The following is a 10683-nucleotide window of genomic DNA, read 5'->3' as shown; positions in this document are numbered from 1 at the left end:
CATAAGGGGGTGGGTAACAGGGGGTGGGCGAATGTCATCGAGGGAACAGGACGGGTACGTGGTCCAGGAGATCCATGAATGCGCAGGCACGGGAAGTTGGGTATGTTGCACAATTTATTGTGAATGAGTGTGGTGCAAGGGGAGGGGCAACAGAACCGATGTGGCGAGGGGTGGTGAATAAGTGTGGCCCACAGACAGACCACGTTATTTCAAAAGCCACTCAGGGTGCAGAACACCACTTTGCGAGAGACAGGTAGGATTGTAGGAACAATAATCCTTGTTTCAAGGCACAAGGAGAAGGTGTCAAACCCTTGCCTAAGAATGCAGTTACGTTGTTCTAGTCCAGGGTAATACTGTGAATGTTCCTCTTTAAGAATCTCAAATAAGTTTTGGGATAAGTGTATACTACAATATAGTAATCCATAGATGATGATTTGGAAATGCGTCATGAATATGGAATAAAGAAATCGCCCTCTAAACATTACTACTTATTGTAGAGTGCCAATCTGCAACATTCGCTTACCTCTATAGCAACAAGATAATTTTAAAAATCAATTTGTTATTTAAATTTTATTTGTTTTCTTTCTGTTTGCCCATATTTCCCTCAAAGTCTACTATGAAGCAAGCAAATGTCTTATCTGTGAAATCAATTGCTACCAAAGAGTGGCTTTTGGCACCTAGTGATGGAAGTTTTGGCATTTTTTTAAATTCGGCTATTTTACAGCTTTTGGAGCAGGTACACAGTACCTACAAAAAAAATTGAATTCAAGCATAAATCAAACACCACAGAGTAATACCTTTCAAAGCAGACATAACAGATATTAATTTAAAAAAATAAATAACCCTATTTCACCTTGATGCCATCTGTAACACAGATTGTAATTATCTCATACAAAATACTGTAAGTCACAGATTAAGGGAATTGTTTGGCTACAGTGTTTTTTGACCTCTGGAAGGCATTTACTCTGTACACTATCACTGATTATGAACAAGAGTATGATTATTTGGGGCATCAAACAAGATTTCTTTCTGAACTGAGGATTTCCTGGTAGGGCCAATGCTGTATGTTGGATGGAGACTCATCAACAGAACTGAAAGTAACATCAGGCTTGCACCAGAGGGCGGTGTTGTACATTAATGACCTAACTAACAGAATTAATAGCAACCTCATACTTTAAGTAGATGATGCTGTTATTGATAATGAAACATTATCTAAGAGAAAAAAAACTGTTTAAATAATCCATCAGATTATGTAAGGATTTTAATGAGGTGATACGATTAGCAACTTGCTTTAAATGACCAAAAATGTAAAATTCTGCACTTCACAATATGAAATAACACTGTATCCTATTAAAACAACATCAATGATTCACAAGCATAGTCAGTCAACTAAGACAACAATAATTTGTTGGGATACAAAATGGAATGACCAAATATGCTCAGCTGCAGGTGAATGACTTAGTTTTGCTGGGAGGATACTAAGTCAATGCACTCAGTCTGAACACAATAACACTTACAGTTCATTTGTGTGTATATTCTTAGAATAATGTTCAGGTGTGTGGGAGCGTACCAAATAGAACTAACGGCAGATACCAAAAGTATACAGAGATGGGTGGCATGAAGTCACAGGGTTTTTTGACTGAAAGGAGTGGGAGAATCTTTTTTGCTACATCCAGAGCAAGCACTCCTTTTGCCTGAACAGGGACCAGAGAAATTTAAAAAAAGGAAAAAATTGAGTTTTAATGGGTTTCTTGGGAGTTTTTTTCATACTGATGATTAAATAGTTCAGTTTAAATTCCTATGATTAATTTACTCAAAACACTAACCCAATCCTACAGCTTTATTAGTGCCTCATTTCTTGCCCTACCAGCACTGTATCCATTGAGAGAATCTTCTCCACCTACAAGCTTGTTTGCCGGCCGCGGTGGTCTCGCGGTTCTAGGCGCGCAGTCCGGAACCGCGGGACTGCTACGGTCACAGGTTCGAATCCTGCCTCGGGCATGGGTGTGTGTGATGTCCTTAGGTTAGTTAGGTTTAAGTAGTTCTAAGTTCTAGGGGACTGATGACCACGGATGTTAAGTCCCATAGTGCTCAGAGCGATTCGAACCAAGCTTGTTTGGCCAAAATTAAGAATAATTTCTGAGAGAAAAGATGTGAGAAATCAGTGAAGATCTATAAATTTCTGCATTCAGACTAAACAAAATAATTAGCTTCCTTCTGAAAGAGTTATTTTTTGTCTGGAAATATACTGCATGAAAAGTCAAAACACAATGTTTAAAAGAAATTTTTGTAACAGTAAATAGTTACCTTCAATAAATATGATGGTTCTTTTTAATTCGTGTAAGACTAACTATGTACAATTTTGCGTATCAATTAAATTTACACAAATAATAGTTGGGTACTGTAGCATTTTTTGGTGGGTGTAAGAAAAAATAAACTTTAAAAATAATAAAAAAGGATGATTTCCTTTGGGTTGGGTTAAATTACAACAACTCTGCCTGGTATGCAGGATACATGAGATGAGTGAAATACCCTGACCTTTCACGGAGCAAGTATTTATACCAAAGAAGGCAGATGCTGACATGTGTGAACACTATCGAAACATCAGCTTAATAAGTTACTGTTGCAAAATATTGACACAAATTAATTACAGCACAACTCAAAAATTGGTAGAAACATACCTTGAAGATCAGTTTTGATTCCAGGGAAATGTAGCCACATGTGAAGCAATATTGACCCTAAAACTTAGCTTAGAAGATATTTGAAATAAAGACAAACCTATGTTTGGAGTACTTATTGATTATGACGAAGCTGTTGACAACAATGCTGACTGAACTCCCTCATTAAAATTCAGCAGGTGTCAGGGGTGCAATCATTGAGTGAACAGTTATCTGCAACTTGTACTGAAACCAGACTGCAGTTATAAGAGTCTAAGGAGATGAAAGGGAAGCAACAGTTGACAAGAAAGTGAAGCAGGGTTGTAAACTATCCCCAGTGTTATTCAATCTGTTCACTGAGCCATTTGTGATGGAAACCAAGAAGGATTTTTGAAAGGAATTAAAAAAAGTGATGTTTTTGATGAGATTTTAAATGTGTCAGCAACAGCAAAGTATTTGGAATAGCAGTTGAATAGAATGAGCACTGCCTTTTGTTTACTAACAACATGCTCTGTTACACACTATGTGTACAGTGTAGTGTGCTGTTATTTGTAGTTAAATGTAACATAATGTTTGTGTTGTTTGACAATGATAATACTGATGATGGCAAGAGAAGGGAGAGTGTGAAACCTGGTGCTCGCACATAGCCTACTCCTCTCGAACAGCACCAAGAGGGCCACTGATGTATGGATCACCATCAGCTGTGTCACATGGCCTCACTTCATGAGATACTGTGGAGAGGTTTTGTATTTAAACCAGGATAATGGCGCAAAGTTTGTTTATCAGCAACTTTACAGCACCAACTTTCCTCCCCTTGCCAGCCAGATAGTGGCAGTGAAAATTTTTTTCCACCATCTGGATTCGAACTGGTTTACCCCTGGATCGAGCACCACCACACAAGCACATGTTAGCATCCTCGGCCATGGAGGCAGGTTGAATAGTGTCTTGAAACCAGTTATTCGATGAACATCAATAAAAGTAAAAGGAGAATTGAGCGTCGTCAAATTAAATCAGGCGATGCTGAGGGAGTTAGATTAGGAAATGATACACTAAAAGTAGAAGTTTTCTTTCTGAGCGTAAAAATAACTGACAATGGCAAAACAAGATGGGATATAAAATGGAAATTTGCAATAACAACGTTTTTGAAAAAGAGAAATTCCTTAACCATGAACATAAATTTAATTACCAGTAAGTCTTTTCTGAGGATATCTGTATGGAATGTAGCCTCGGTTGGAAATTAAATGTGGACAATAAACTGTTCAGACCAGAAGAGAAGCTTTTCAAATGTTTTCCACAGAATAATGCTGAAAAATAGATAGGTAGGTCAGTTAACTGAGAAGGAACTGAATGAAACGGGAGAAATGAAATGTATTGCAAAAATTGGCTAAATGAAGGGGTCTGTTGACAGGTCATATGCTGAAGCAACATGAAATCATCAATTTAGTTATGTGGTGAATCATGTGTAGAGTAAAAGTTGCAGATGCAGACCAAGGCTTTAGTACACTAAGCAGGTTCAGATGACTGTAGGTTGCAGTAATTACACAGAAATGAAGAGGCTTGCACACTATAGACTAGTGTAGAGAACTACATCAAACCAGTCTTTGGAGTGAAGATCATCACAACAAAAGACTACAGAATTAACAGCAAATAAAAAAAAGTCATCCACAAACACAGAATGTTAAACAGAACTTCTAACTGTGGATGATATAACATTTATCATCAAAGAATACAAGATGTCACTTAGAACTCACCTGGGAGACTCCACTCTCCTGAGGGACAGATCCCAAGATGTTTGGCCAAACTTCTGGCACTTGTAATATCTTGCTTGGTCTGAACTGTACAGCCATATCTTGGGGTGCAAAAGGCCCATTTTAATATATTCAGGCAATGGCTTAAAGGTCACAGTTAATCTTTGTCATTATGTTTCTCACTTTCGTAATTCCATCCTCTTCCCATTCCTACAGTTCAAAAGTGCTAATATCCATTACATCCCTACAAGAAACAACACTCTTGCTATAGTTCAGAGTATTGTACACCCTGCTGCTGTTACACATTTGAAAAGAATCTTACTTTAAGTAAATTATTTTTCTGACTGTAGATGGAAGTTTCCACAAGTAGAGCATTTCATAGAGTTCTGGCCAGACCCTTTAAATCATTTTAAACATACAATGGAAATACTTCCTCCACGAATCACTATTTTCTCTTACACACACAAACTTTGTGACACATTGGATGCGTCCTGTTACTTGTTTTGATTTAAGGACACTGGATCTGAATGGCTGCCCTCTGGATTTTCGTTAATAGGTTGTCATACAGCAGGTGCCCATGAGTTTTCCCACTAATGACTATTTTGCTGTCTGCTGTAACCACCCTCTACGACTGCTTGTACCATACCATGAGTACCACCTGTGTTATCTAGATGACAATTGTTGCTTTTAATGTAAAAAATTGCGGATCATGCTCACAGATCACTTCACAATATTTTGCAATAAAATGTACACAGTAATAGGGTCAACAAAACTCAGTGACTTTCTAAAGAAGAAAACCCTTAAACCTAATTATATTGGTATTGTAACTAAATTAAAATTAAAGACATGTAAACAAAAGTAATTGTGGGTCAATAAAGGGTCAGATATGTTTATTTTCAAAATTATGAGACTGCCATACACAGTACTTCTGTCGATCACCTGTTCATGACACGACCTGCTGCATTTTATGAATAGTTCACATCGTTTTAAAGAAAACATTCCAAACACCCACCTTCTACTTGAATACTGGCAGATCACTGCACAGAGTTCTGAATATGCACAATTCATCTAGCATGTAGTGTACTGTTTCAAATGTTTTCATGACCTGTGGAAGAAGAGAAGCTTTATCACTGATAGGTGGTGTGTTAATCATTGGCTTGACATAATCCTGCACAAAGAAAGGAAGTAAGTAAGTTTAGAGTTTAATATACCATTGACAACACATTAGAGATTGAGCACAAGCTTGGATTAGGCTACTATTCATTGCCATGATTAACTTCCCATTCAGCATATTCTGAGGAGCCCGTACATTAATAAATTGTTAGGAATCTATAATAAGTAGAGATATCAATTAACAGAGAGCTATAGTTATCAAAACAGTTGTGTTGAGTATATTAACAATTGCCTATAATAGAGTTGCTACACTTTTATTTGTTCTTATACAGACCAGAGGTTAGCATACAAAAGGAAAGAAAATCACAACCATGAAAGAAAATGTAGACTTCCTATTATACTAGGTACTGCAGCTGCTGTTTATTTTAATTATTTAATATTTATATTAATATACTGACAATGGTCAAAGAGTATCAGCTGTCTACATGCTGTATGCCTACACATCTATTCACTACGAACATTGCTGCAAATAGGTAAATTTAATACTCTATGAGGTTTCATGATTGCAACTGGATCATGCTGACTTCTTGCCACAATATTGTGGCTGGCAACTTTCCAGCCATCTTCAGGTGAGTGTCTGCTAAATGGTCGCCACCCAATATATTTTGGCAAGAAGTCAACAAGATCCAGCTGCAACCCCAAAACCTCACAGGATATTGCAATTGAGAAACTTCATGGAATATTCAGTACGCTGGGAAAACTTCAAGAATCATGGGTACATTGAACATACTGACACCAGGTGTTGGCTTCATCCTGCAAGGTAATTATGATGTGGCATGCGCCATTTGTGTGCAAACAGAGAGAGAGACCACAACACATGCATTATTTCTTTTGTGCCTATATTATTTTCTGGAATGCTGGTTGTGGTGATAGACTGTCGAATACTCGCAGATCTAGGTTAGGAGATGACATTTTGTATGAGAGTTGGTGGACTGTAGCGAACAATTTCATTAATCCTAGCTGATACATTTTAGTTCCTTGACTGAAGATAATGATACTTTGTACGAGGAATAAAGTCATTTTATACATCAAATAAATTGACAGGGCCCTAATTTCATACTATAACCTACATCTGCCGATATCTTCTTGAAGACACACACACCAGAATCTAGAACCCCACACACAAAATAAATAAAAGTCTTGACTAAAATTTACTTTTTCTCTTAGAGATTTTGGCTATTAAGACAGCAGTTGGCCAACAATATTTCCTTAACTACAAATATCATTAAGGAGTGAGTGAGTATCTAAGAAGTTTCAAAGGCAATGCAATATTGATGGTTATCACTGTGTGCAACATATTTCTCTGCCCCTTTTGCATAATTCCAAATGCCAGCAGGAAATGAAACTGTGCAAAATATGTTGACATCATTCTCTTCATTTCATCAGAATATAAAGATGTTCCTAAGACCAAAACACAAACTGACTGCTTAGACTCCCATTTTTGTGTGTAGGTTTCGACGCAGTACTATAAACAGTATATGACCATTAATGCTGAACACAGCAGTGAACTTCTGAGACTCCATATTTTGTGTGTTCCTATACTGAATTTAGTTTTAATCCTAAGGAGCAGCTTGTCCATGAGACTCACTGTCTTCTGTTATGAAGGTTATACTCCATCTAGAAGAAGAAAGCATGTTGTTCATGGAATAACAATCCAGGTTCGTCAAACAAAATTTTATGGATCACACAATCAACAACTGAAAGTGTTGTGTAAATATTTTCCCTCTTTAGCACTGCCAAGGCTTCATGTGTGAGGTCACATACAAATATGGTCCCCGTAATAATTCATTCTTTGCAGAAAGCAACCTGAGGTGCTGTTGACAAGTAGTTCTCATAAAAATAAATCATACTCTATTGAAGAATACTTTCTCACAAAAGCACAATATTTTGTACTCTACTAAAAACGCAACCACAGCTTTAAGTGGGTCAAGAGCCATGTTCGATACGAGTTGTTGGATTTGGCCAATGGCGTAATGTTAATAGATGCTGTTGGGTCAGCTTTCGGTGCATATATTCACAGATTTGTTGTTAGATGGTGAAGCCAATGGGTGGGGCAAGGCTGGTTGTAGTGGCACATTGACCCGTAGCTTAGCCTGAGGTACAGGTTAGGTTGGAAGGTAACGGTTCAGTTTTGAGTAGGTGAAATCAACAAATATGATACTAAGAAATCTGGCTGTGGTGACAGAATCATCTGTAGCTCAATAATGTCATATTGTAGTTGCCATACTGTTTATGGTGTTTGTCACATGATTCCTATGCCACTGGTCAAAGCTGACGAGTTGTATCAAACACTCCTCCGTATCCCCATACGAAACATAACTTTAATATAGCCTAGTAATTTGTTTAGGTTCTTTATGTGTAACACAGTTTTAATTAGTGACTGTTAGCAGCATACTCAATGTCTAGCCTAGTGAATCTAACACTGTTTTGTACACTAGGAAAAAGTGAATGCAGTACCACTGTTCCAAAGAAACTGGCCTTGTACTCAGAAGGGTGGAGGCTCCAATCTTCATCCAACCATCGTGATATAGGTTTTCATCGGTTTCCTTAAATTACTTCAGGCAAATGCTGCAATAACGATTACTGTAAGGCCACAGTCGACTAACTGTCCCTTTTGTGTGTAATGAATTTCATTTCCTTCTGCAACTGATGTATGAACGTAATTTATGCCATTCTTCAATTTTTATTTACCTTTCTGTGTCATTTCTTGCAGACTGATTATTCTTGTTCACAGCCCGTACTCCAATTTAAATAGAGTTCTCTTGGCAGCAAACGATATTTTAAGATAACTCAAGCTCTCTCTTACCACTTCTGCTACAGGAGAACACGAGCGAAGTACTGCACGAATATGTGTATAAAATGTAAAGTTTTCTTTGTACATCTGTTCACAATTTCTACCAGTAATTACTTTTATGAATTAACTTGCATATCGAAAGAAAGTGATAAACTCTGCTTTTACTCAATGCAGTTCATCACTCTCTTTCTTTCTATAAAATAAGGCAAATTGATTCAATAAGAGGTAAAAAGTTATTGTATGTTTCTCAGCTTCCAGTTCCTCTAAATTAAACAACTTTTCAAAAGAAACATAGTTCCATTTGTAGTCTAGCATATTAAACATTTGATACAAATTTGGAGCACAGGAATGTAGCTCTACTTTTAATTTCTCAAACTTCTTGAATCATATCAAACATGAGATTGAAACTAGTACTACACTTATCCAGTCACAATTCTGTTTTCACCAGAATATCCAATACATCAACAAAATGGAACATAAATAGTGCACAGATGTTTCCTGTGTACCCAGTGTCCATGAGCAGCAATTTGGTGAGACTGTTTTAACAATGCTGAAAAGATCCAACACAAAGATATGACACCGTATATGCATGCCATAAGATTTCTAGATGTTGATGCAAGGTAAAGCACACTTATACCACTTCATAATGGCCAAAACTGCAAATAAATACCTTTAGCAATTGTAGGTACCAATGATGATGTCATTTACAAAATTTTATACAACTATAAACCACAAACAAATTATATCAAATGTGTGGCAAAACAAACATCTGACACCCCTTGTGGGAATTGTTTTCCTGCTGTTTTGTTTAAAGGCAAGCATTTACATATGCTCTATATATTATACAATCGATAAAGGAAATCACATTTGTAAATGAGTAATACATTTGTGACATTCAAATACCATTATGTAGCACACGCTTTCTTTGTTTTTACTAATGTGAAAGACTTCACTGAGGTCAACTCCTTTCTCTCTCTCCTTGAGTAGCTACAAGTCGCATACAGTCTCTGGTGCTACCACAATTTATTTGTATATACTTTAATGCAGGTTTCGCTTTCAAGATTTTTTATTTTTTTGTTATTTAAATTTGTTTTTGTACCACCATCCTGTAAATCATTTCGCTATGGTCCATAATAAAGCAACTGTGGTTGACATGGCCTCGTACAACTTGGGAACGTAAATAAACTTACTCCCCTACTAATGGAGGTTATAGCTCTTCACGGTATTTTAGAAACATAACAACAATAATATTTCATATTTTGCTAATTTTGTACACTTCTTAACAGATGTACAAGAAACAGATTAGAAATAAATCCACGTGAAAACATATCTGCGTGCAATAGCAATGGAAATCTTGCCTAGTTCATCCCCACATTTCATCTCTTCTAAACCTAAAGACGTCTTCACTTTGTTAGCATGCTTCGTTTTTATACGTACTAAAACATTAAAGACAGAGAAGTAGCTGTAGAAAGGTTCTTAATGTGAAAGACATACAAAGAAATAAAACAAAATAAACAAGCATTTGCTGTGACGACAGAAATTATTTACACCACAATGTCAAATAGAAGGCTTTATTTAAACTTATTAACATCCATTGGTTTAATCTTGGTGAACATAGCACAAGGGGGGTAAATTTATGGTTTTCAGACACGCAGATAAATACAGATTCTGACACCACAAACTTTACCACAGCCAATGACTCCAACGTGCTTTCCAGGATGTAAACAAACCAAAGGTTGTGGTTGTGGCTAAAGCTCATGTGCAAAGTTTATACGTTGGAGCAGAGATTTGCCTTTGTTACAGTTTGCATTTTTGAAAACCTTTAGAAATTGCATTCATTATTACAAAAGTAACATGTACGCACTGTCAAAAAATTAAAATCTGCTATTTACAAAGTCTATAAAACTGGACTTGAAGATGTCATATCTGTTATAATTTTTGGGACTGAAATTACGATTAACTGGTCAGATATATATGCAAAACACACACACACACACACACACACACACACACACACACACATATATGTGTGTGTGTGTGTGTGTGTGTGTGTGTGTGTGTGTGTGTCTCTTGGTTAGTTCTCTTCAAATAGTCTGTCGCTCAACGTTATTAAGACTCATTTCATGCACTTTCACACAGCAAACAAAAAACAGGAAAATACAGAAACAGAATGTGGTTGCAAAGAAATACTGAGAGTCGAGTCTTCCAAATTCCTTCCTCCATCCTCATCGTCAGGAGCGTCGGCCTGTCTTCACAGCCTTTTTTTCCCTATATTTTAATTTCATTCCCTTGCGGGCAGCAGCACAATCCA

General features: G+C 36.9%; 1 long non-coding RNA gene across 1 annotated transcript; it reads right to left on the bottom strand.

Annotated features, from left to right (window-relative positions):
* Nucleotides 1-4414: 4414 nt before the first annotated feature.
* On the bottom strand, nucleotides 4415-10093 carry LOC126469557 (uncharacterized). Its single transcript, XR_007586014.1, has 3 exons — nucleotides 10060-10093; nucleotides 5418-5510; nucleotides 4415-4649 (listed from the first exon to the last, which is right to left on the bottom strand). It is a non-coding gene; the product is annotated as an uncharacterized LOC126469557 (long non-coding RNA).
* Nucleotides 10094-10683: the final 590 nt, after the last annotated feature.

Source organism: Schistocerca serialis, chromosome 3, assembly GCF_023864345.2.
Source record: "Schistocerca serialis cubense isolate TAMUIC-IGC-003099 chromosome 3, iqSchSeri2.2, whole genome shotgun sequence".
Taxonomy (NCBI): domain Eukaryota; kingdom Metazoa; phylum Arthropoda; class Insecta; order Orthoptera; family Acrididae; genus Schistocerca; species Schistocerca serialis.
This window is presented reverse-complemented; position numbering and strand designations above follow the sequence as displayed.